Source organism: Schistocerca gregaria, chromosome X (assembly GCF_023897955.1).
Source record: "Schistocerca gregaria isolate iqSchGreg1 chromosome X, iqSchGreg1.2, whole genome shotgun sequence".
Lineage (NCBI taxonomy): Eukaryota > Metazoa > Arthropoda > Insecta > Orthoptera > Acrididae > Schistocerca > Schistocerca gregaria.
The window spans coordinates 490225028-490252897 of record NC_064931.1 but is presented as its reverse complement, the minus strand read 5'-3'; the positions used below and the strand labels follow the sequence as shown (position 1 = coordinate 490252897).

Sequence of the window (27870 nt, the reverse complement as noted above, 5' to 3'; positions counted from 1 at the left end):
GACACTGCGAGAGGGCTGTACAAGCAATGATCACACGCACGGCACAGCGGACACACCAGGAACCGCGGTGTTGGCCGTCGAATGGCGCTAGCTGCGCAGCGTTTGTGCACCGCCACCGTCAGTGTCAGCCAGTTTGCCGTGGCGTACGGAGCTCCATCGCAGTCTTTAACACTGGTAGCATGCCGCGACAGCGTGGACGTGAACCGTATGTGCAGTTGACGGACTTTGAGCGAGGGCGTATAGTGGGCATGCGGGAGGCCGGGTGGACGTACCGCCGAATTGCTCAACACGTGGGGCGTGAGGTCTCCACAGTACATCAATGTTGTCGCCAGTGGTCGGCGGAAGGTGCACGTGCCCGTCGACCTGGGACCGGACCGCAGCGACGCACGGATGCACGCCAAGACTGTAGGATCCTACGCAGTGCCGTAGGGGACCGCACCGCCACTTCCCAGCAAATTAGGGACACTGTTGCTCCTGGGGTATCGGCGAGGACCATTCGCAACCGTCTCCATGAAGCTGGGCTACGGTCCCGCACACCGTTAGGCCGTCTTCCTCTCACGCCCCAACATCGTGCAGCCCGCCTCCAGTGGTGTCGCGACAGGCGTGAATGGAGGGACGAATGGAGACGTGTCGTCTTCAGCGATGAGAGTCGCTTCTGCCTTGGTGCCAATGATGGTCGTATGCGAGTTTGGCGCCGTGCACGTGAACGCCACAATCAGGACTGCATACGACCGAGGCACACAGGGCCAACACCCGGCATCATGGTGTGGGGAGCGATCTCCTACACTGGCCGTACACCTCTGGTGATCGTCGAGGGGACACTGAATAGTGCACGGTACATCCAAACCGTCATCGAACCCATCGTTCTACCATTCCTAAACCGGCAAGGGAACTTGCTGTTCCAACAGGACAACGCACGTCCGCATGTATCCCGTGCCACCCAACGCGCTCTGGAAGGTGTAAGTCAACTACCCTGGCCAGCAAGATCTCCGGATCTGTCCCCCATTGAGCTTGTTTGGGACTGGATGAAGCGTCGTCTCACGCGGTCTGCACGTCCAGCACGAACGCTGGTCCAACTGAGGCGCCAGGTGGAAATGGCATGGCAAGCCGTTCCACAGGACTACATCCAGCATCTCTACAATCGTCTCCATGGGAGAATAGCAGCCTGCATTGCTGCGAAAGGTGGATATACACTGTACTAGTGCCGACATTGTGCATGCTCTGTTGCCTGTGTCTATGTGCCTGTGGTTCTGTCAGTGTGATCATGTGATGTATCTGACCCCAGGAATGTGTCAATAAAGTTTCCCCTTCCTGTGACAATGAATTCACGGTGTTCTTATTTCAATTTCCAGGAGTGTAGTTCGGAAGTGTTACAAATGTCTGCGTGTCGTGTAACTGAGGCGGGATGTGGGGACCAGCCCGGTATTCACCTAGTGGGATGTGGAAAACCGCCTAAAAACCACATCCAGGCTGGCCGACACACCAGACCACGTCGTTAATCCGCCGCGTGGATTCGATCCGGGGCCGGCGCGCCTAACTGAGTCCAGGAAGCAGCGCATTGGCGCTCTCTGCTAACCTGGCGGGTTAGATTCATGTCGGGCGATCTGGGTAGCAAAATCATTTGTCCGAATTGTCCACAATGTTCTTCAAACCAATCGCGAACAATTGTGGCTCGGTGACATGGTGCATTGTAAGGCATAAAAATTTTATCGATGTGTGGGAATATGTAATCCACGAATGGCTGCAGATTGTCTCCAAGCCGCCGAACATACCCATTTCCAGTCCAATCGGTTCAGTTGAACCAGAAGATGCAGTCCATTCCATGTAAACGCAGCCTACATCAGTATGGAGCCACCACCAGCTTGCACAGTACGTTGTTGACAACTTGGGTCCATGGCTTCCTAGGGTCTACGCCATACTTGAACCCTACCATCGGGACTCATCCTACTAGACCACGGTTTTCCAGTGGTCTAGGGTCCAACCGATGTGATCACGAGCTCAGGAGAGGCGCTGCAGGCGTTGTTGTGCTGTTAGTAAAGGCACTCGCATCGGTCATCTGCTGCCACAGTCCATTATCGCACTGCCCTAACGGATACGTTCGTCGTACATGGAACATCGATTTCCGCAGTGTTGCTTATCTGTTAGCACTGACAACTGCACGCAAACGCTGGTGCTCTCGCTCGTTAAGTGAAGACCGGCGGCCATGGCGTTGTCCGTCGTAGGAGGTAATGTCTGAAAATTTATATTCTCGGCACACTCTTTACACTGTGGATTTCGGAATACTGAATTCCCTAACTATTTCCGAAATGGAATGTCCCATGCGTCTAGTTCCAGCTACCATTCCGCGCTCACAGTTGTTAATTCCCGTCTTGCAGCCATAATCAATTCAGAAACCTTTGCACACGAATTACCTGAGTACAAATGACAGCTCGAAAGCTTCTTCTGAATAGGTTGCTGCTGTTGGTCGTTTGAGTGCTGTATATTACACTGTCGTATCGGATCTATGTTCGTAAGTAGTACGGACTTCTATGGATATTGGCTTTCTTCACGGGGTTCTTAGAGATATATTAATAGTAATAATAAATTGACATAGGCCTACTGCCTATCAAGTAGGGCCACGGCCCGACTAAAACGGGCGGCTTAACGCTTCGGCTATCTGTGCACTCCCCACGTCCAACCCAAAGTTCCAACCTGTCGCACACTAGTTAAGTAGCGCCGGCTGTCAACCATCCTCACTGCTCGCAGCATTTAGCACGATTCCCGCAAGAGGTCGGACCTAGGGTACATCCGCAATGATTACAGCTCATTCGTCTTGACGATATTTCATCCTCAGTGTGGATGCACCCTAGGTCCGATTTCTTACAGGAATCCTGCTAATTCTGCGAGCAGTGAGGATAGTGAATAGGGAGTGCTACATAAGGGGTGTGAGACAGGTTGGTGTGCTCGGATAGCTGAAGCATTGAGAAGACCGTTCGCATAAAGCGGGAAATCCGGTTTCGAGTATGGATCCGACGCAAATTTCCACTTGTCGCCATTTAATTATTTCAATGCTTTCGTGCGGCTGGTATCGGTAATTCTCTTTCATCGTGTATACAGGGTGAACATTAATAAAATCGACAAACTGCAGGGTCGAATTCCTTACTGGAAATGGAGCAAAAAAGGTCCTATGAGCATGTGTCCAGAAACACGTCGTTCCCGCGGTAGATAGCGCTGACGAATGACAGTTCTTCTGACAAGGTAGCATATGTACCCTGTTTGTTGTAGGCCGTGTGACTGACACAGCGTTCTGTAAGCAGCAGAATTGCCCGGCACCGGCATCCATGTCAGAAACAAGCCAAGATGGTGGTTGCCTACGTCTAAGTAGATGGAAATGGTTGAGATGCAGCATGGCTGTACCAAGCAAGTACCCTCACAGACGTCATCCACATCACACAATATTTCAAGCCCTTTTTGGACGTGTGTGTGATCATAGGTTCTTTGAGACGGACGAACGTGAAAGGAGGCTGTGGACAGAGCGTACACCAGATTTGGAGGACTGGGTCTACGGGCTCAGACAAGTGGCCCGCTAACGTGGTGTAAGCCAAAGTCCGATTACGCGTATCGTGCATGACAACCTCTACTATTCCTATCTCCTGCCACGAGTGCAAGGATTATCAGCAGCGTATTTCCCTCTAAGGGAAAGGATTTTGTCAGTGGTTTTTGCACCAGAGCATCACAATTATGGGATTTCTGTAATCAGTCCCCTTTTTCCGACGAAGCAACCTTTACCAGAACTGGCATCATAAATCTGCATAATCGTCATCTGTCAACTACAGACAATCCTCGGGGAATGGTTGAGGCGTCTCATAGGCATCAGTTTACCATAAATGTATGGACAGGGATAGGCGGCAACCAAATATTTTGACGATTATTATTCAACAACGCCTCGACGGAGGCACGTACTGTATTTCCTGAGGAATACTCTGCCTCCACTGCTTTTGAATGTACCTTTCGCAACACAACAGGCTATGTGGCTCCTGCATGACAGAGCACCACACCACTTCAGCGTAACAGCCCGCCGACATCTCAACAAAAAAATGGTTCAAATGGCTTTGAGCACTATGGGACTTAACTTCTAAGGTCATCAGTCCCCTAGAACTTAGAACTACTTAAACCTAACTAACCTAAGGACATCACACACATCCGTGCCCGAGGCAGGATACGAACCTGCGACCGTAGCGGTCGCGCGGTTCCAGACTTAAGCTCCTAGAACCGCTCGGCCACTCCGGCCGGCGACATCTCAACATCTTCAGCGGACGATCGATAGAACGCGGACGACCTGTAGCATCTGCTAGATCACCAGACTTAAACCCTTTGGATTTTTACCTCTGGAGGCATCTGGAAAGCGTTGTGTATGATGTGCAGACCCTTCAACAGCGTCTTGTCCGCCCCTGGTAGCTGAGTGGTCAGCGGGAAGGAATTTCATACCTAACGGCCCGAGTTCGATTCCCGGCTGGGTCGGAGATTTTCTCCCCTCAGGGACTGGGTGCTGTGTTGTCCTTATCATCACCATTTCATCCCCATCGACACGCAAATCGCCGAAGTAGAGTCGAGTCGAAAGACTTGCACCAAGCGAACGGTCTTACCCGACGCGAGGCCCTAGCCACACGGTATTTCCAACAGCGTCTTCACGACGCCTGTGATGCAATACGGAGATAGGCCGGAACGTGCGAAAGAGTGCGGCAGTCCATGATGAGACGTGTGAACGCGTGCATTTGCATCCCATGGAGGCCACTTTGACCATCTGTTGTGACATGGGTGTGATGCGGTTGTGTACTGTGTTCCGAGTCGACTTGTTGTCGTTGCACGCCTATCTTCCATTTCCGGACACATGTTCACAGAACCTTTTTTCCTCCATTTCCAGTCAGGAATCTGTCCCTGCAGTTTGTCGGTTTCATTCACGTTCACCATACACAGCTGCGGAATCATGAATGTGTGTTGTGTGCTCTTTTGGATACTTCGAAAGGACAGACACCACACATATAACAGTAATTTTAATGGCCGGAAGAGTAATCCGCAGTTAACTTCATCGGAAAAATGATTACCTAGTTTTTTTCGTCCTGTAGCAGCCAACTGATCCAAATGGCCCCATTTACAGGAGAAAAGATGGTTGGTTGGTTGATATGGGGGAGGGGACCAAACAGCGAGGTCATCGATCCCATCGGATTAGGGAAGGATCGGGAAGGAAGTCGGCCGTGCCCATTCAAAGGATCCATACCGGCATTTGTTTAAAGCTATTTAGGGTAATCACGGACAACCTAAATCGGCATGGCCGGACGCTGGTTTTGAACCGTCGTCTTCCCGAATACGAGTCCAGTGTGCTAACCACTGCCCCACCTGACTCGGTGGGAAAAAAGTGAAACCTCGTGGTCATTTTAGTAAAGACTGTGCTTTCTAGACAAGAAATGCAGTTTTGTTTCGACAAATTGCCATTTTATTCAAATTGTTTTCTTCAGTCAATAAATCTTATTTCTAATCTGCGATTCAGATCTGCCAAATTCGCTTCTACAGCCGTCATAAGCGACTACAAACATCTTATAAATGTAATAATTGCCAATATGACAGTCACGTTTGGGGAATAGGGTGGCTGTTTGAACAACTCGTACTACAAATCCCTGAATTCTCCATTCCAAAGCATCTTCGAGAGCTGATGCGTTACCATGAAGAGACATGATTTTTTTCTTCATTTGTGATACATGCCTTACGTAATATTTGTCAGTTGGCGCAGAGTACATGTGGAGAATCGCTTTTTTATATTAGAAAATACTAGCCATAACATTTCCAGTAGGCGAAATTCAATTCACTTTTTTGGTGTAGGATCACCAGCTTTCACTCACTGCATTGACTGCAATGTCATTTTTGGCGTGTCGTGGTGGGCACAGGTGCAGTCACAACTGAACGCACACAATCAGTTGGATACTTTTTAAAATGGTCTAGCCACTGCTGAGCAATTGGTTGCCGCATTTCGTTTTGGTCAACGCTCAACCTATGCGCAACCATCTTACACATAGACTTCTCATAGTCAGTTCTTCACTTGTATTATACCGTACACTTTCTTTAATTTGTGCCTGAAGAGAGCTGTTGCACACATCTCAACTTCCGATCATCCAATAAGCTATTCCGCTCTCTCTCAATGTTTACGACTGTGGTTGCAGTATTCGAATGCCGTTCGTGAGTATCATCTTTAAGGCAAGTATGCCTTCAGTTCAATTCAGCCTCCCATTTTGTAAATTGCTTAAACAATCGGACAAGTTTTCCCATAAACCGTCACCACCTTTAAACGAATTTCTGTGAGCGATATACAGCCCAAAATTAGTTTCATCATTTGGTTTTTTATGCTCTAATAGCAGAGATGATTGCAGAACAAATTATGGGAACTGATTTTTTCCTGCGTCTAAGAGAGAGGCATGAAAACGATACATACTGTCACAAACTGTCTGACCAGATACTGAAGATCCTCCAAAGCCTACCATCTGGCGATTAAAAACTCAATAAAAGATTACCTCACTGATGTCATAAGTGTGTGGAAAAATGTGTGTGCATAAGGTGACATAAAACGAATTTGTGGTATGTATAAACAAATATAATGCAGTTCCTATAATGAATTTTATATTTGCGCGATATTGAATATTGTAGTTTTGAAGAAATTTCGCACGTTACAAGCTAGAATTCACGTCATACTCTTTCTAATAAAATGGACTTGTAACCCGAAACAGAGGTAGTGTAACATAATAAACTGGGAAACATAAGCACAGGTGTAGTTATTTGTATCGATGCTTGTGGAAGATACATCACCGAAAGCGATAAATGTGCCTTAAAAAGACTTTATATCACGTATTATGTAGTGAAAAAAACTCACACAGTATGAAGCTCCCCACGTTGAAGTCAAAGCCTCTAGACGTCGTTACTGCGACTGAAAGCATGCCTGAGTATCTTCTTGAAAATTCTTCCTTCTCGTTGTTTCTACGAGAGACCGCAAATGATCTACAGTAGTTCCTGGAGGACCGTGTGACGAAGAAATTGCCGACTAACTACAGCCCAGATGCTCAGTGGCCGACGTATTAGGTGAATGTGCAGACAAGGAAAGTAGTGACGCCTGTCGTTCTGCGAAGAAGGCTTGCACATTCTTCACCGCAGTGTGCAGTAGTAGTGTCTGCGTGGAGGGCGGGGGGGGGGGGGGGGGGTGGAAGGGGGGGGGGAAGGAGTGAGAGAGAGGGATAGGACTTAATCTTCATCAACTGGGTGAACAACCGTACACACTTATACGCATCACAACTGTATACCTCAACCTCAAGCAGCTACGAGTGTATCTCGATGCCTACTCGTAAAGTCCGTTCCATCCTTAACTCGTCCTCCATCGCTGTGGTTGTTGACTGGACTGAATAGAGCAACTATAATGCTAACTCATTAGCTGCCAGCGGAGGGACGAAATCCCACTCTTCTATCCGAAAAGTAAGCGCCTGACTACTCTCAGCGTTGCATCCATGACGTGGAAAAAACTTTCCTCGCCATGATCATTCTTACCGCCAGTCCCCTTTGTCGTGGCCACATTCATTATCTTCGCCTTCTGGCGCCATTGCCTCTTACCGCCGTCATCAATTTGCATATTTCTGTCTTCACGCCTCCATCGTCTCTGTGCTCATCCTTGTCGCTGCCTTCCTGACCGCATATCATCTTCAGGGACTTATTTATTCAGCATTCGAAGAGCTTCGTCACATAGCCTTGTGTCCCCCTATATCTGTCGTTTCTCGTTTTACCGCTTCTTTGATCTGTATAAATGTTCCAAGAACCACACTTCAGCTGAAGTATACACCCACCTGCATTTCAGTCTCACTTCAACAACACATATACCTTTACCCAATATTCATTATACCTGCCGGTTCTTCCCACCTTTCCCACCCTCCCCCCCCCCCCCCCTTCAACTCCACAACCAATAAGTAAGCCAGCCTTCTGTTTTTCAGCCGCTACTCCACCACCTTACACAGCAACACTGCCAGCAAATTAGAAAGAAGGTCAGCGATGGCCGTATTTTTGATGGTTTATTGACAGCAAAAATCAATTTTCGATCACATAATGACCATCTTCAGTGCTTTAGTGTACAAATTAAAGGTCGTAGGGCGGTGGTCTCGCGGTTCTAGGCGCGCAGTCCGGAACCGTGCGACTGCTACGGTCGCAGGTTCGAATCCTGCCTCGGGCATGGATGTGTGTGATGTCCTTAGATTAGTTAGGTTTAAGTAGCTCTAAGTTCTCGGGGACTGATGACCCCAGCAGTTGAGTCCCATAGTGTTCAGAGCCATTTGAACCATTTTTAAAGGTCGTAGGCACTGGTGTCAAGTTATTATCAGTAACCAAAGCTATGAAACACAATGTGAGGTATTGTGTTAACCCCAATCCCAATCACATCCCGCTCTGCGCAGTATCTCTGTCCAGAGATCCTATTCCATTACCCCAATCTTCGCAACACATTATTAAAAAATTCACTTCCCCAATTCATCCTCTCACCCCAACTCCAATCCACGTCCCTCCACTTTTTCCCAAATTTCATTCCATCCTAGGTTTTTTTTTTTCATCCAGAGCTGGTAATCAAGCCACTGAAGACGGTCTTCAGTCGAACACCAACAGGTCCAACATCGTCAGTAACATTACAGCCTCAACTCCACTACTACCGCATACATCCATCACCATATAAATAATACTCAGCGTATCTCATTAAATTCGCAACTTTTTACCATCTTTTGTACTTTTATATGTAACTTCATGTGACTAGTACTTGCATGGCTGGAGAGCAGACACTTAGCAGCAGACAGTCACATCCATTTGGTGAATAAAATAACAATAAACAGAAACGACCTTTGGCATATATTAAAGAATTCTTGTTACGCGTTGTCAAGTGTAGCTTAACTGTTGTCACAGACCGGTAAATATGACGTAATGCTGTAATACGTCAACAAGTGCTACGTTCCTATTTTCGATGGACTTGATCATGGATGTGTTACGTGACTTATTGGACATATTGCCATTACGGAAAACAAGGATCGAAAAGATGCGAGTTTAAGCGTGATATCTGTAATGCCTTGTATGTTTTTAGAGTGCTTGAAATACAAATCGTTACCAGTCAGCGAAAGCACACGTAATTCAAACCAGTTGATTACAAGTGTAAATTTCTGTGATTAAAACAACGATCTCCTATGCGAAAACTGTTTTAATTTCTCAGTTATCTGTACTGCCACAACATGAACTGAAACTCTGAATCTCGAATTGAATTAAACATTACGTAGTAAGAAAAGAGAAATTAATCATCAGAAAATTTTAGGTATGTGACTTGAACCACGTTACCTCATATTAACGTGTACTTCAACAAACACCTCACTTCTGTGTACGCACACATATTTCCATTAACTATTCCTACAACGTTTAAATAATAACTTTTCTCGTTGAAAACGCTGTTTCTATAAACAAAGCACAGGAATAAAGAATTCAATTTTATACATTCAAACAATTAATGTAAAACGTCATTTTCAGAGCGAATGTTTGCATACCGAGATTAAATAAAACCTTAGAACGGCTTTGAATTTTAAGTTTAATTTTCAGTAACCGTAATATTGAGAATTATTGAGAACTATAAACTATAGTTTTGTAAATTAATTGTTTTTAAAATGAAACTTTGTTCCTTTATGAAGCATTTCATTCCTTTATGAAGCATTTCATTTTAAATTCCATTCTTTAGAGGAAATAAAGTTGCTTGCATTTAAATTTAATAATCGTATTGACATAATTAATAATTTCGCTGATCCATGTCCTAATATAGTGCCACTGGCAGCTGCCAACGGTACTATGCGTGTGCTTTAGCTGGCCGGTAACGATTTGTGTTTCAGGCATTCTAAAAACATACAAGGCATTGCAGATATTACGCTTAAATTCGCATTTTTCGATCCTTGTGTTCTGTAATGGCATTACGTGTAATACAACACGTACCACAACCACAGTCAGTTCAATCAAAAATAGGAACATTCCTTGAAGCTGGTGATGACCTGTAGCATATCTTGAGTTAGCGCTGGTATTGTAGTCCACTTGCTCTACCACACAACCCGCTCACATATAAATGTAACTGGATCACAGTTTAACGAGGGAGAGTAGTATAGCTGTTTCCCTCGAACCGTTCTCTGAACAGCTACGGAGCGTGCACACCAAGTAGCGAGATTACTGTCAGTACACATGCATAGAGTCACAGCATTCAAGGCCCTGTGCGATTGCTCGCTCCAGATTCTGGCTACTTCCTCATGCGCTCATCTCACTCGGCACGAACTGTCAGCTCCGATATCTTTGGTGCTTTTCCCAACTGTCATTAGTTAATCTCACATAGTATTTTCATCGTAAAAGTACATGTTAATCGAACTGACATTTGCTGCAACATATTTTTTGAGGCGACTTTGGCAGTAAAACTTTTGAATTCTTTCTCACTGCTTTTGGAAAGCTCTTTATAATTCTAAGTTCTTTCATAGAGAACACATCTCTTCTTATCCTTAACTCCATCAAAATAAGCCTGTGGCAGATATGATCTGACATATTAATCAATATTTGCTACATTGTTACCAAACCACATGTGTAGTTTATCTGCACGATGTCTAAACCGTTGTCACAGGAAGAACAAACATTACTAAATGCAAAACACGTAGTTACCATGAAAGATTCAATAAAAGGTACTGATATATCATAATGAGCCTCAGCTATGCTGCCTAAGCTCCCTACCAAGTGAGATAATGTAGTGGTATAGACATTAGACTTGAATTCTGGAGTAGAGTTCACATCCCCTACCATCCATAAAGATTTAAGTTTTCCCTTTACTATCTAAATCGATGTAAAGAACGACGGAACGTGCTTTTTCTAAAAATCCACGACTTATTTCCTTACCCATTTTTCTCCAGCAAATCTAGTGCTCTGTACCATATGGCCTCTTGAAAGGTGTCGGTTAGAAACTTCTTTCACATTATGTATCACTCCGCAAGTCGCGAGTCACTCGCATGACGGGAAAGACTACATCCTCCATGCTTTCGTCTGCTAGCACTGCCTTATCTTTGTTTAGGCAGCATATATGCAAGCAGTACCTTGAGAAAGCATAGTCTTGTAAACCAATCAAGTCGCTAGGCTGTTAGATGTGAGTTTGCTTGGCCCTCGTGCACGCAGACAGAGCTCACTTACTCTTTGTTCCTTCTTCGCTACACTCGGAGCTGGAGATGCCAGTAATTTTAGTGAGAATGTTTCATGCTTTCTCTGCTTTGGCGTGATTACATTTTATATGGTTTTTCAGGTGCAGTTGTGGATCTATGTGCCCAATGTTAGGTTTCTTTGTTTAAATTAACGCTTTGTCCGAATATGAAAGGATCAATATAGCTCTTTCATTGAGTCATTCGTGGATATAGATCAAATTTCACGTTACTTTACCACTTATTTAATTGTATTACGGGGATCTGAAATTATATTGGGTTCTTTTCTGCTTTTGTGAATGTGTGGTATTTGTACAATCACATGGTCCGATTGTCAACATGCACCTTCGGCTCAGGAATTTCAGTGTTTATTCTGAAAAATAATTGAAATTAACTTGCTAATCTCTAATGAATTATTTTCTTCTGAAATCATCCTTAAGTTAACGAAATATTAGCGTCCGTGGCACATGTGCTCGTTTAGCCATTGCTCTGAATAGTAACAGGTGCGAGTGAAATTCGCTATAAACGATCTTCTTTCAGCAAAATGCAAGCCACTATAAGCTGCCTTCACCAGATGTAATATTTGCTACTTCTCCAGCCGATTTTCAGCCCAGTGAGGGTAAGTCGCGCAATTCAGTCTTTTGTTGTTTGGCACTGGGCACGTGAACTGTACGTGTCTTTTATATAAGAAACTTGAAGAATGTAGATATAATTTTGTCTTGTTTCATCACAATTTCATTAACAGTAGTCAGATTGCGTTTTGGTTCATGCAGAGGTCAAATCTTATAAAAAGAAGAATATTTCCAGGGCATTAATACCGCTGTCATAGTCATTCCTTGGAGCTAAAAATCGCTATTAGGGAAGGCTTTCACTCTATATCAGCTAGACGTTTAAGTTTAGCACCTTTCCTTTCGTACACACTTGGTTGGTCCCTGTGCACCAACGTGCACAGATTTTATTAATTCACAATTAAACAACCACAGAACAAAGTTACAAAGTCTGAACGAGCTGGGTCGGCCTGAGCGAGTAACTTGATGGTGGAAGAATACTACCAAAAAGTACTGTAAGCCCTGGCAAAGCTGATAACTGCGTAGCAATCCGCAGTCCAATCCAGTTGAGGGCAGCCAGGTTCCGGTATGCGTCATGTGGAAGATGTCAGCTGTGTTCAATCGGATACTGGCGTCACTGGAGCTCCTGCCGCTGCTTATAAAGGCATTCTGTCCTCTTGGTGACAGTACCACTATCTCCTATCCTAGTTACTATGCCCCACAACCTCTCTGATGCAATACGATAGGTTCTGTGACGGAACTGATGTTGTTACGCTGACGAGATACAAGATTTTCCACCAAAGCTTTTTTGCCAACACGTGTGCAAGACTACACTGAACCTGTGCTTTGATTTGAAAGGCTACAGGCGATTATGAGTTCACACCCTGACAGCAATCACTTTAACTAGTAAGCCTTCCATTTGACTACTCGGCCCATGCGTCTGCAAAATTGATTTTGCCCTTTGACTGTGTTTGATGTTGTTACCTTGCATTAGAGGTTATTACATTTATCAAAATCTAAATGAGTTTGGGTGCTGAAATGATGTTAATGAAATCGTAGCCATGTCATTATTTTAGCCACTTGTTGATGGGTGGTTAACATGTCAACACAGATTTGATCTTTTGCGAAAGTTATGGCACAAGTTTACTTATTAAAAAATATCACAAACAGTACATGTTAAGCGTGATGTTGGACATACGACAAACCTATTCTTTAAGACAGTGCAGCTAAATTTGACGATAATGGACTGTAGCAGCATACGACTGACGCGAATACCTTTGCTAATAGCAAAACAACGCCTGCACTATAGAGGCAGCATGGCTCAGTATTTCTGCAGGGGACTTGCAACGACTTTCTGAGTCTATGTCACGTTGAGTTGATGCAGTACACCGGACAAAAGGAGGTCCGACGCGATGTTGGGTGTTACGCCATGACTTTTTCACCTCACTGTACTCTGCATACACGGAATCCTGAAGTATGATGAAATTATATTTAGGTTATTACATTATTAGTAAGACCCCGAGGCTGATGCTATGAAACTGAATACTGGATATTTGGCTCAATTTTTGCAAGGAATAAACGAAGATCTCCTCTTCGAGAAATAATCTGACAGTTTCGTTCTTTGGTCGTAATATTTGGTCGTAATATGTTTAACAGCACTAAAGCCTGATCCCACAAAATAGGGAAATGTATCAATATTCTGAATATCGTTTTCCATATATTTGAAAATAAGGCAGGCATTTCTTTACTTTGCCACAGGGTTTCATATCCACCAATATAGAATTTATTTTTTACTTTCTTCATTATGCCTAATTGCTAACAATTCTTCTTAGCAAGTTGTATCAGCCTCTTCAATATTTGTGGTAAAAAGGATTTCCCATCCGTTCACACACCTTCGATTTGAAAATATCTGTTAATTGTTTTTATATGTCCAATTTAAATTCTTTGAGGTGGAGGTGGCTACTGAATCTGTCAATATCTTCTTGAGTTACATCGTCTTCTCTAGATGATAATTCAGGAAAGTGATAATATACTCTCTTCAATAGATTATAATGAAGTAGTTAAAGTTTGTCACTAAACACGTTACTATGGCAAGCTATGACGGTTTTATTCGGCCACTGGAGCTGAGATCATTAAATCTCTTGAAAATATCTGCCAAGTAAAATGCACCATTCTTTACTGTTTTTGGCTGTTGACAGAGATTGGTCTCATTATTACAATCAAAAAATTGCACTCTATCCTACAATGCTGCAAAACGAGTTAAAGATGTACCCTTTAACGGTCATCGGATTCCCGTGAGTAAGATAATATAATAAAATCTTTATTGCTGACCCGGCAAAGGTATCGAGACATTCTACCATTTTTTAAACTCGATTTTATCTTGTTCAATGCTCCAGTTATTATATTTAATGATGAATGGACACTTGCACTTCGATCTTTTCCTACAAGACGTTGTGTGTGCGCCACACGGCGAATACATAAAACATCTGGCACTTGTTGCCACAGATAAGCAAGAAATCCACAATAGCAATGAACTAGTCATGGTGCTCCATCGGTAGACCATGAAACAATATTATTCAAAGATATATTTTTTATAAAGTATGATTTCATAGTTTTAAATACAGATAATCTTGTTGTATCTGTAGTGAGATTTATTGTAACATTTCCTCTTGTAATCTACTGTTTTCCTGAAAATAATGCACATACGCCGTCGCTAAACCATTATTATCTGTAATGATAGACTCCTACAACTCCTTCATAAGGGTTCTGAAGAATACTTACAAGCTTTTCCCAACATTAATTGTCATTTCTTCAGTTCCTCACTTTACTGTGCCATTGCTTAAGGGCAACGTTTTTAAAGTTTCAGGTATAATCTGACGTGTTAATATTGAAATAAATTATTTTATAGACAGTTACAACTTTTACTACTTTCTACAATTAATTGCGAAACGCAATAAGTGGTAATTAATTCATCTTTGATTGCTGAATTTGTTTCTTAAATGATACAACAATTGTTGAGCGATTTTGAAATTTTGTATGTATTTCCTGAAAATAATCAATGGACTTGTCTTTATCATTTGGATGCTTTGTAGAATGATGTTCTCGAGAAAGACTTAGCTTCATTGCCTCGCTAGATAATACTTCATGACACAGTTAACACATTGGATGTATATTTGCAACCGTTTCTATAAAACCCATCTTCATAGCCACGAATTTACCTCTTTTTTTGAGACATGGGCTCACTGTATTTTGTTTGAAGCTACAAGTATAGGCACTCGTTCCCTCTCATCAATCTCACAGCGCATTTGCAAACAAAAGAGCCTGTGGCATATGTAGTCGTATGCGCATGCCTCCACATGCCTCACGCGCATCGTGAATCAGATTGCGCGAATCGTTATGGGGCGATGTTCTTTTCTTTGCGGTCGCACTATAGCGCCATTTAGTTTCTCTTACGTAACATGAACTAAACTAACGTGAAGGAGGTACAAATGGTATATTTTCTGAAATATAAATTATCATGGAGTATTTTATGAACACCTATTGAAAATGTTTTTAATATCCCTACCGCGTAATGGTTCAAATGGCTCTGAGCACTATGGGACTAAACATCTGAGGTCATCAGTCCCCTAGAACTTAGAACTAGTTAAACCTAACTAACCTAAGGACACCACACACACATCCATGCCCGAGGCAGGGTTTGAACCCGCGACCGTAGCGGTCGCGCGGTTCCAGACTGAAGCGTCCAGAACCGCTCGGCCGCACCGGCCGGCCCTTACCGCCTACCATGAAAGCCGGAACACCCACTAGTGGTCAGTAGGGACCAGGTTGACTACCACAGATGTAGATTTCAATGGGGGAAGAGATGGTGACTTTCACTGAGATGACTGAAGTCATTGGACACCACCTAATATCGTGCCGGACCTCCTATTGTCCGCCGTAGTGCAGCAACTCGACGTGGCAGGAACTCAACAAGTCGTTGGAAGTCCCCTGCAGAAGTATTGAGCCATGCTACCTCTACATCCGTTCATAATTGCGAAAGTGTTGCTGGTGCAGCGTTTTATGCACCAACTGACCTCTCGACTATGTCCCATAAATGTTTTATGGGATTCATGTCGGGCGATCTGGGTGGCCATATCATTCGCTCGAATTGTCCAGAAAGATTATCATTACCCAAAGACACATACACACACACACACACACACACACACACAATGACCAGCTACCCACCCTCCCTGCATCCCCACACCAACACCCCACTCTGCCTTCACCCTTTTCAGCTGCCATGTTCCCTCAGTCAGCCCTGTAGCATGTGAGCAAGACCACGGGCAGTGTGTTACAGCATAGATTATGTTCAGTGAAATGCTTAAATGTGACCTATCAGCTGTAAACCTAAAACATATGCATCTAGTACTGAAAAACACATAGTACACGAAAAGGAAACAAAAACGGATGTAACTGAAAAAAAAAGAATCATATTTTTGTAAAAAGAAAATTTAAACGAGCTGTCAAGAGTCACTACAGATTTTCTACCAAAATGTATATAATTAAATAATTTTCTTTATATTATAGTCCACTGATGATGCCTCATATAAATAGGCGAAATTGTGGTAGACACGAATGAAGCAATCAGTTGAAAAAGACGAAAATCTTAATTATCTATTCAATAAAGCATAACGAAAGTAGCGACTGAGGCAAAATGGCTGCAATTATTAAGAACACAGTTCCGCCTGTTCACAGGAGTTGCAGGGAGCAGAGGAAGCAAACCTAGGCTTGCACATAGCCTATCTAGGCTACAGGAGCAGCATGGAGAAACCAACGAACAAGTAAATGTTTTGTGAAAGGAAAACTTAATCTGAAACAGCATTAAACGTTGACATTTTCCATAATGAAACCTACTGCTACAATTACGTATTACAATGCCAGCAAGCCAATACAACAATAAAAAAACGTATGATACCACTGGGTATTGATATCTACAGCTGGATATAAATAACTCCACATATACACATATTTATAAATAATTTGTTGTTGCATATTATACATATCTGAATTAATGTTGAACCATTTTATTTAAATTTCTGTAAATTCATTTTATTAATTATTTCGAAGATGTGCCATCGACTATTATCGACAAAGTTGTAAACTCTCTGATTTTATGATATCTCTGTTCTTTTTCGTTGGGCACAGTCTTGACGGGAACGTGGTGTGAAATGGACAGCGGAAGACCCATTGTAAATGGAAATAGTGTGTTTTTGCAATACTGGTGAAGGCAGAAGATCTATTGTTAGTAGTTCAGTGTGTGCAAATATTAGTGAATACAGTTGCTTCAAAGTTCAGAAACTTTACTTAATTGAGTAATGATTGGAAACCATCTGAATAACACAATTCTTTCACAAGTTAATGTTTCTCCGCATCAGAAAGGACCAGCATCATATCCCACGGAGGAGAACGAGGCCACCAACAAAATAACGAGTTAAATAATATTTCATAATGTTACAAGTGGATGAGTGATTTTATGCAACTCAATTAAAATAAAATATCAACGACTGTTTCGAAGAGAGATCATTGGAAGCTGAGCATTTGAAGATTTCATTTCAGTATCAGCGAAATTAAAAAGTGGATTCAACTATAGCTACTACAATGCTTCTTCATTCTGTGGACACTAAACGATGCCGCCCCGATGGCTTCCTACTTCTCCCGATTCAGAATTACGACGTCCAGAAGCGAAGACAACGTGGGCGCACAGTGGTGAGTGGGTACGAGCTGCTTCAGGAGTCTGCCTTGACTCGATCGTCACCCGCCACATAGGCAGCATGTCGAGTAATTCCAAGACAGACACCATCACAGCGAAGCTGAGAGCAGCTCACTCACGCTGCTGTTCCGAATAAGTGTTGTACCGATTGCTCCCACACTTTGTTATGGCGTTCCGAAATGATACTTAAATTTTATATTCACTCTCACTGCTCTTGTTGTTCGCAGTAATTAACCAGGAGTGATGGTCTGGGGCGACACTTCATTCCATAGCAGACCCTTTTGGTTGTCATCCGCGGCGCTCTTACAGCAGAGCGGTACGTCGACGACATTCTACGCCCCGTTTCGCTGCCCTCTGTGGCAGGATATCCCTTCAGCCAGACAATGCCCGCCCGCACACGGCCAGTGTTTCTAGTGCTTGTCTCCGTGCTTGCCAAACCCCAGCTTGGCGAGCAAGGTCGCCGGCCTCTTCCCAATTGAGAGCGTTTTGTGTATTATGGACAGGGCCCTCCAATGAGCTCGAGATTTTGACGTGACGATCTAACGTGCCATCCCTTTGCATAAGGGGCAGGAGTGGACTAATGCGTTATTGGCTTGCTCAAGTTGTAAATCACTTTCTCTTGAATAAATCATCCAATTATTTCGAAATACTTATCATTTGTTTTTCTGTACATGTACATCAATAATATTTTTACCGGTTTACATTCCATTCCTTCTTGGAGTGTCGGTTTCTTTTTTTTTTTTTTTTTTAGTGTATCTCGGAATACTCCAGGAAATGATCAGGCAATGCACCTTTTTAATAACTGCCTTGCTTCAGCCAATAGTTTTGTTGGAAAGTAAAAAACGTCAGCTGCTGAAGTTACTTCGTGCTATTGGTAATTGGAGTTGCGATATGTTCACGTTCTTGGGAGATTATGTAAAATTGTAAAATTTCTTAAAATATAAGTTTTGATATGATTTTTTTCTTTATTTTCGACAGCGTTTACTCTCTGTCTATCCCTCTAGTAGCAGAGGGCTGTAAATATGTAGACATGAAGAGTTAAGTTGTAGAATGTTAATAACTTTTTTTAATTTAAAAAGCTTTAAGAATTTTTCCAGAAAAATTAGGAGGTACTAGTTTTCAGCATGCCCTTGTACAAAATGACCTTACGGCAAAACCTAGGATGGTCCCTTGAGGAACGCTACAGCAGGTTTCCACCACTTGTCTTCTCTCAGTGTGAGTTCGAAGGAAAGAAGGAAAATTAGTGTTTAACGTCCCGTCGACAACGAAGTCATTAGAGACGGAACACAAGTTGGATTATGAAAGGATGGAAGAAGAAAACGTCTATGATCTTTCCAGAAAATCATCCCAGCTTTTAGCTGGAAAGATTTAGAGAAATCACGAAAAACCTAAATCATGTTGGCCGGACGATTGCGAGTTGAAGACCCATCTCAGACCGAGTGCTAGATTCCAAACTCTCTTTTCCCGCCCCCCCCCCCCCCCTTTTCTTAACTCTGCATTCCTGTTTCAAGTGAAGTCACATTCAGAAGGAAGTATGGATCCAGGGATGAGAAAATCCGTATCATCTACGCATACCAATTTATCAATTGCACAACGTATTTATTATTCTCGGGCATTTCTCTGGATGGAATTCTCTTCGTACAACAGTCACTTCCATAGATTACCTGAACTTCCTAAAATATTTATCAACTGGATTGCTAGAAGAGGCCTTACCAGTTGTTCGTTGAAGGCATTATGCGGCATAGTGGCCACTGATGACACGCTTCGCCATCACAAAGGGAAATTTAAGAGATAATTTCTAAATTTTGGGAGATAGTTGACATGTTCTCGAGGATAGTTCGATATTATGCTGTTTATCTTCCTCCACTTAGATCTTCTCGAACCAATGAATTCCGGAAGTGTTATCACTCTGATTCCGGTTGTGGTTAATGAAATCCAGTTCTGTTTCGATATATTTAAAAGGGTAGGCCTACGGTGAAATACGACACCACTGGAATCCGGTCTGAGATATCATAGTCGATTCGTAAAACTATTCACCAACGTTTCGGCTAATGCCTGTGGTGGATATCTTCAGAGTTGAAACCCTGGTAGCTACGTTGGAAACTCAAGTGGACTCTTTGGAATTTCAAGGCATACTACGTGCTGCAGACAGGGGACCACAATTCGTCACGTGATACCGAATATAAAGGGCGAGTCACTAACTATTGCCACCTAGAATAATTCCGAAAGTATGATAGGAGCTGAAAAGTTTGCGGGACAACGGGGCAACGGGGGCCATAATATGACATCTACATCTACATCTACATCTACATCTACATCCATACTCCGCAAGCCACCTGACGGTGTGTGGCGGAGGGTACCCTGAGTACCTCTATCGGTTCTCCCTTCTATTCCAGTCTCGTATTGTACGTGGAAAGAAGGATTGTCGGTATGCTTCTGTGTGGGCTCTAATCTCTCTGATTTTATCCTCATGGTCTCTTCGCGAGATATACGTAGGAGGAAGCAATATACTGCTTGACTCTTCGGTGAAGGTATGTTCTCGGAGCTTTAACAAAAGCCCGTACCAAGCTACTGAGCGTCTCTCCTGCAGAGTCTTCCACTGGAGTTTATCTATCATCTCCGTAACGCTTTCGCGATTACTAAATGATCCTGTAACGAAGCGCGCTGCTCTCCGTTGGATCTTCTCTATCTCTTCTATCAACCCGATCTGGTGCGGATCCCACACTGCTGAGCAGTATTCAAGCAGTGGGCGAACAAGCGTACTGTAACCTACTTCCTTTGTTGTTGGATTGCATTTCCTTAGGATTCTTCCAATGAATCTCAGTCTGGCATCTGCTTTACCGACGATCAACTTTATATGATCATTCCATTTTAAATCACTCCTAATGCGTACTCCCAGATAATTTATGGAATTAACTGCTTCCAGTTGCTGACCTGCTATTTTGTAGCTAAATGATAAGGGACCTATCTTTCTATGTATTCGCATCACATTACACTTGGCTACATTGAGATTCAATTGCCATTCCGTGCACCATGCGTCAATTCGCTGTAGATCCTCCTGCATTTCAGTACAATTTTCCATTGTCGGTTTTTTGTTGCTAGGTGGGGTCGCGTCAGATATATGAACATCAACTTCGTTTTTTTAAATGGGATGCTGTAGTTTGGTACTTATTTTCTGATAGTGACTATCGAGACGAATCCAATGATGTATAGCAATAAGGTCTTTGAAGGTCAACGAAGGTCAAAAAGGCAACATGAACGTCCATTTACAGAAGGTCTTCGAAGTGATGAGCATTGTTATCAATGCAGTGCTGCAATCTTCTTATCATGGACTGAGTGGTAGTCCTTATCACTTCGGCACTTATCGAAGCGCATGCTCCGACAATTCTCTCTCGTATATCGCGCAAATAGTAACTATTCTCCGAATACGGCGTATCCATCTAACGTGCCATTGACACATAAACACCATTCGACGGTTTCGCAATACAACACTAACAGGAACGGTAAGACTAGTATCGTCGAATCAAGCGAATGTGAATTATGTATTCCTTCGAAGAACAAGTCGATATGCTTCTCATTTAAGGAGAATACCAAAAGATTAAATGCTGAAAGATATTCTCAACATACTCATCCTACACATCGTACATTTAAATACACGTATGATAAATTGAGAACAACTAGATTTTTTAACGCGTCGGTGACATATCCGGCAAAGGAAAATTACTACTCTTGCCACTGTTGTGTTAGTTCGCAAGGGAATCTGGTATGAGCCAGAGTAGTGTTGATCGTGTTCTGCATCGCCATAAATATCATCCTTACCATATCAGTCTCCACCATTAATTAACTGGTACAAATTGTATGCGTCGCAATGAATTCTACCGATGGGCTGAAGTTCAGATTCAAAGGGCGACACATTTATTAATTTGATTTTATTTAATGACGGGGCTACATTCACTAACCATGGAATTGTTAATTTGCATAACATTCATCATTGGGAAACAGAAAATCCATGTTGGCTGCGGCAAATTACACACCAAAAACCGTGGTCGGTAAATTCATGGTGTGGGATTCTAGAAGACAGAATTATAGGCACCCATTTCATCGAAGGAAATCTTAATGGTAGGAAGTATACCACATTCCTGCAAGAAACATTAGGTCTGTTATTGGAAGAAATATCCTTAGGAACAAGAATATGGTACCAACACGATGGGTGCCCAGTACATTTTTCGCTGATGGCCAGAAATGAGTTGCAGAGACAATTTCCAAATCGTTTGATTGGACGCGGAAGATATGTGTTCTGGGCGGCTCATTCGCCAGACTCGAGGCCTCTGGGTTTTTTCTTGTGAGGATTCGTAAAAAACATTGTTTATAAAGACGTTCCAACTACACCTGAAGATATGCGAGAGAATATTGTCAGAGCATATGCTTCGATAAGTGCGGAAGCGATAAGGAATACCACTCAGTCCATGATAGGAAGAATGCAGCACTGCATTTATACCAATGGTCATCACTTCGAACATCTTCTGTAAATGGACGTTCACGCCACCTTTGTGACCTTCGTTGACCTTCAAAGACCTTACTGTTACTCATCATTGGATTCGTCTCGATAGCCACTATCAGAAAATAAGCACCAAACTATAGCATCCCATTTTAAAAAAACGAAGTTGACGTTCATATCTCTGAAGCGACACCACCTAGCAACAAAAAAACAACGTCATATTATGGCCCCAGTTGTCCCCTGCAACTTTTGTCCCACGAACTTTTCAGCTCCTATCACACTTTCGGAATTATTCTTGGTGGCAATAGTTAGTGACTCACCCTGTATATGACTGTCTCTGACAGATGACATCATTTTCGATTACAAGTAATCAGCCGTCAGAATCATCTTTTTTTGTGAAAAGTCGGCACCCTATTTTATTCTATTTGATATCCTCTGCCTTTATGTCAAAATTATTATGGTGTTTATAAATTTCTGTTTCTCTTCTGTACAAACACGTATGTTCTTGACTAAAATGCTGAGCTCACAAAATTTTATTTCATGGTCTTCCCACTGTAAAGGCAGCCCAACTTATCAATTTCTCTAAGAGGAAATAGCTCATGTGTTCGGCTAAACAGGTGTTGATTCTTCCTTTCATGATTGAAATATATACCTTGCCACAACTGCATGGAATTTTACAGATCAACTGCCACCAATGAATGACGCACATGTTTCCCTGTTCTAAGGAATTCATCTATTTACCTGGTGGGCCTAAAACTCGTTTTAACCCGATGCTTTGCCGAAATTTTTCTAAGAAGAACGGTAATTTTGGTTTATAAAGGAAGGAGCAGTTCCCCTTTGGTGGCTGATGCTCTTTATTATTCCTGGAAAGATCTATTCTTTGCAGTAGCGTAAACATCTCTGGAGAATTCTCCCGCGGAGCGACACGAAACGTTAGCGAATTGCTTCAGACATCGACCATGGCCGCTCAGCCCGGAGCTTTTAGCAGAAGTAAATCCGGCCATGAAAGCCTTCATTGTATGAGTAATTCGTTCTCGAGGAAAGTCCGATGCGATAGATCCTTGAGTGTAGTTCGTCAGCTTGGGATCTTTACCAGGTAGGAATAACGGAAAAGTTCGACCTGATTAAGAAAAGGGCTAGTTCGTCCGTTTTGTCGTACTGAGAGCTTTACATCTGTCAGTGGTAGGCGTTAGAGTACTAACGTTATCCTTCACTTAAATACTCCAGGCACACATTCCGAGAACCTACTTTCCCAGACGAGTCAAGAAACACGCTATTTCTTGTCATATACATCTCCCGTAATAGCCAAGTCGGTAAAATTGGAGTGATTTGGGCTTGTGCGAAGCCTAGTGACAATCTTAAGTTTATCAAGGTTTATAAGTATCATGACAGGCATTTCAGATAAACTTATGCATACATAAATTTCGCTGCATGTCTAAGTCTACACGTACGTGCACATGAGGTTCGAGCTAGTGGCACATGAAATGTCAATTTCAGATGGAATTTAACTGGCTATTTTCAGACGAAGATGGGCGGTATCAGTGTAACAGGGTATGACGGGTACACACTCCTATACATAAGTAAGAAATCAGTTGTATGACAACTGGCCGTGCAGCTGGAAGAAAAATACGAAAATTACTTGTGGACGAATGTATATTATTGTCATAACAGAACACAAGAGGCTTGCGATATGAGCATAAGATCTTAAGCAGCGAAACTTATCGCTGAAAAAGAGCGAAAGTTTCGAAAATTATTCAAAAAATTTCTCCACGATGAGCATTGAAAGTGAACCGCGAGAAAATGCTCTGAAAGTTCACCCAAAGTGAAATTGAACACTTCTCTAGCTACGCTCCTCCGTTATTTTTGAAGTACTACCGCATTGTATAGCGTCCTATTTACACTGAAGCGCCAAAGAAACTGGTATAGGCATGCGTATTCAAATACAGAGATATGTAAACAGGCAAAATACGGCGCTGCGATCGGCAACGTCTATGTAAGACAACAAGTGTCTGGTGCAGTTGTTAGATCGGTTACTGCTGTTGCAATGGCAGGTTATCAAGATTTAAGTGAGTCTGAACGTGGTGTTATAGTCGGCTCACGAGCGATGAGACTAAGCATCTCTGAGGTAGTGATGAAGTGGGGACTTTACGGACGACCATTTCACGAGTGTACTATGAATATCAGGAATCCGGTAAAACATCAAATCTCCGACATCGCTGCGGACGGACAAAGATCCTGCAAGAAGGGTACTAACGACGACTGAAGAGAATCATTGAGCGTGGCAGAAGTGCGACCCTTTCGCAAATTGCTGCAGATTTCAATGCTGGGCCATCAATAAGTCTCAGTGTGCGAATCATTCAACGAAAAATCATCGATATGGGCTTTACGCCTTGCCAGGCCCGTCAACACCGAAATTGTACGGTTGATGACTGGAAACACGTTACCTGATCGGACAAGTCTCATTTCAAATTCTATCGAACAGATAGACGTATACAGGTATAGAGACAACGTCATAAATCTATGGACCCGCCGCGCAGGATTAGCCGAGCGGTCTGGGGCGCTGCAGTCATGGACTGTGCTGCTGATCCCGGAGGAGGTTCGAGTCCTCCCTCGGGCATGGGTGTGTGTGTTTGTCCTTAGGATAATTTAATTTAAGTAATGTGTAAGCTTAGGGATTGATGACCTTAGCAGTTAAGTCCCATAAGTTTTCACACACATTTTTTTTTTTTTCTATGGACCCTGCATGTCAGCAGAGGACTGTTCAAGCTGGTGGAAGATTAGTAATGCTGTGGGTCGTGCGCAGTGGGAGTGATGAGGGACCCCTGACACGTCTAGATGCGACTCTGACAGGTGACACGTACTTAAGCATCCTGTCTGATCACCTGCATCCATTCTTGTCCATTGTGCATTCCGACGGACTTGGGCAATTCCAGCACGACAATGCGACACCCCAAACGGCCAGAATTGTTACAGAGTGACTCCAGGAACACTATTCTGAGTTTAAATACTCCCCAGACATGGACATTACTGAATTTATCTGGGATGCCTTGCAACGTGCTGTTAAGAAGAGATCTCCACCCCCTCGTATTCTTATGGATTTAAGGACAGCCCTACAGGATTCATGGTGCCAATTACCTCCAGCACTACTTCAGACATTTGTCGTGTCCATGCCGCGTCGTGTTGTGGCACTTATGCGTGCTCGCCGGGGCCCTATACGATACTAGGCAGGTGTACGAGTTTCTTTGTCTCTTCAGTGTAGATAGAATTGGCAGATGACATAGGAAGCGTTTGAAGAAGAGCGACTCGTTTTTTGTTAATGCGAAATAGGGGTGACGGTGTCACGAAGGTGATAAGCGAGTTGGGATAGCAGTCATTAAAAGAAAGGAGTTTTTCATTGTGGACTTTCAATCAAAACTTTCTCCTCAGCTTGTCAAACTGTTTTGCTGCTCCCACTTAGATGCGAACGGATTACCATCGTGATAAAGTAAAAGATATTACAGTTCACATAGAATTATTTAGGTGTTCATTTCTTCCAAAGCACTATTCGAAGGTGATACGGCAGAGATGTAGTTTGAAAGTTGAGTCTTTGAACCATCTGCCAAGTACTTAAGTGTGAATAATAGAGAACTCATATACAGTGTGGGCAAATGAAAATGGCGTGAATTTGTGGCAGCATTGGCCGGCCGTTGTGGCCAAGCGGCTCTAGGCGCTTCAGTCCGGAAGCACGCGACTGCTACGGTCGCAGTTTCGAATCCTGCCTAGGGCATGCATGTGTGTGATGTCCTTAGGTTAGCTAGGTTTAAGTAGTTCTAAGTTCTGACTGATGACTTCAGATGTTAAGTCCCATAGTGCTCAGAGCAATTCTTTTGTGGCAGCATTAACGGAGAAGGAAAAGACCTACAGTTACTTCCAACAGGATGGAGAAACTGTCCATTCAGCCAGCCGAACCTAGGAATACATGTGCATAATCTTCACGCCTGATCGCGTTCTTAACAGAGATCATTCTGGTTGCTGCCCTAGCTGGCCGCCCAGGTCACCTGTTCTGTCAGTGTGCGATTACTTTGTGTGGGGAGATCTGAGGTCTATCGCAACAATCCTCATAGTCTTCCAGAACTGCAGAACAACATTTTGGATGAGATTTGCAGCAGTTCCAGCAGTCCAGCCAGCTTCGATCTGTCTTCAGCAGCTTGTTGACCACGGCCCAAAAATGTCAAGAGATGAATCGTGGTAATTTTCAACATCTGCTATAGTCAGGTTAGTACTGTATTTCCTTACATATGCTGTGTTTCTTTTACTCTGGAACTCTGTTCTGAGAGACACTTTTATTTGCCACGTCTTGTAGTTTTTATGTGTATATACACTCCTGGAAATTGAAATAAGAACACTGTGAATTCATTGTCCCAGGAAGTGGAAACTTTATTGACACATTCCTGGGGTCAGATACATCACATGATCACACTGACAGAACCACAGGCACATAGACACAGGCAACAGAGCATGCACAATGTCGGCACTAGTACAGTGTATATCCACCTTTCGCAGCAATGCAGGCTGCTATTCTCCCATGGAGACAATCGTAGAGATGCTGGATGTAGTCCTGAGGAACGGCTTGCCGTGTCATTTCCACCTGGCGCCTCAGTTGGACCAGCGTTCGTGCTGGACGTGCAGACCGCGTGAGACGACGCTTTATCCAGTCCCAAACATGCTCAATGGGGGACAGATCCGGAGATCTTGCTGGCCAGGGTAGTTGACTTACACCTTCTAGAGCACGTTGGGTGGCACGGGATACATGCGGACGTGCATTGTCCTATTGGAACAGCAAGTTCCCTTGCCGGTCTAGGAATGGTAGAACGATGCGTTCGATGACGGTTTGGATGTACCACGCACTATTCAGTGTCCCCTCGACGATCACCAGAGGTGTACGGTCAGTGTAGGAGATCGCTCCCCACACCATGATGCCGGGTGTTGGCCCTGTGTGCCTCAGTCGTATGCAGTCCTGATTGTGGCGCTCACCTGCACGGCGCAAAACACGCATACGACCATCATTGGCACCAAGGCAGAAGCGACTCTCATCGCTGAAGACGACACGTCTCCATTCGTCCCTCCATTCACGCCTGTTGCGACACCACTGGAGGCGGGCTGCACGATGTTGGTGCGTGAGCGGAAGACGGCCTAACGGTGTGCGGGACCGTAGCCCAGCTTCATGGAGACGGTTGCGAATGGTCCTCGCCGATACCCCAGGAGCAACAGTGACCCTAATTTGCTGGGAAGTGGCGGTGCGGTCCCCTACGGCACTGCGTAGGATCCTACAGTCTTGGCGTGCATCCGTGCGTCGCTGCGGTCCGGTCCCAGGTAGACGGGCACGTGCACCTTCCGCCGACCACTGGCGACAACATCGATGTACTGTGGAGACCTCACGCCCCACTTGTTGAGCAATTCGGCGGTACGTCCACCCGGCCTCCCGCATGTCCACTATACGCCCTCGCTCAAAGTCCGTCAACTACACATACGGTTCACGTCCACGCTGTCGCGGCATGCTACCAGTGTTAAAGACTGCGATGGAGCTCCGTATGCCACGGCAAACTGGCTAACACTGACGGCGGCGGTGCACAAATGCTGCGCAGCTAGCGCCGTTCGACGGCCAACACCGCGGTTCCTGGTGTGTCCGCTGTGCCGTGCGTGTGATCACTGCTTGTACAGCCCTTTCGCAGAGTCCGGAGCAAGTATGGTGGGTCTGACACACCGGTGTCAATGTGTTCTTTTTTCCATTTCCAGGAGTGTAGAAGAAACACACACACACACACAGAGAGAGAGAGAGAGAGAGAGAGA

General features: G+C 43.8%; 1 protein-coding gene across 1 annotated transcript in view; it reads right to left on the bottom strand.

Moving 5' to 3' along the window:
* LOC126299185 (UTP--glucose-1-phosphate uridylyltransferase-like) overlaps positions 1 to 27870 on the bottom strand; it is a 299153-nt gene that overhangs the window by 188854 nt on the left and 82429 nt on the right. The gene's annotated exons all lie outside the window — the stretch shown is intronic.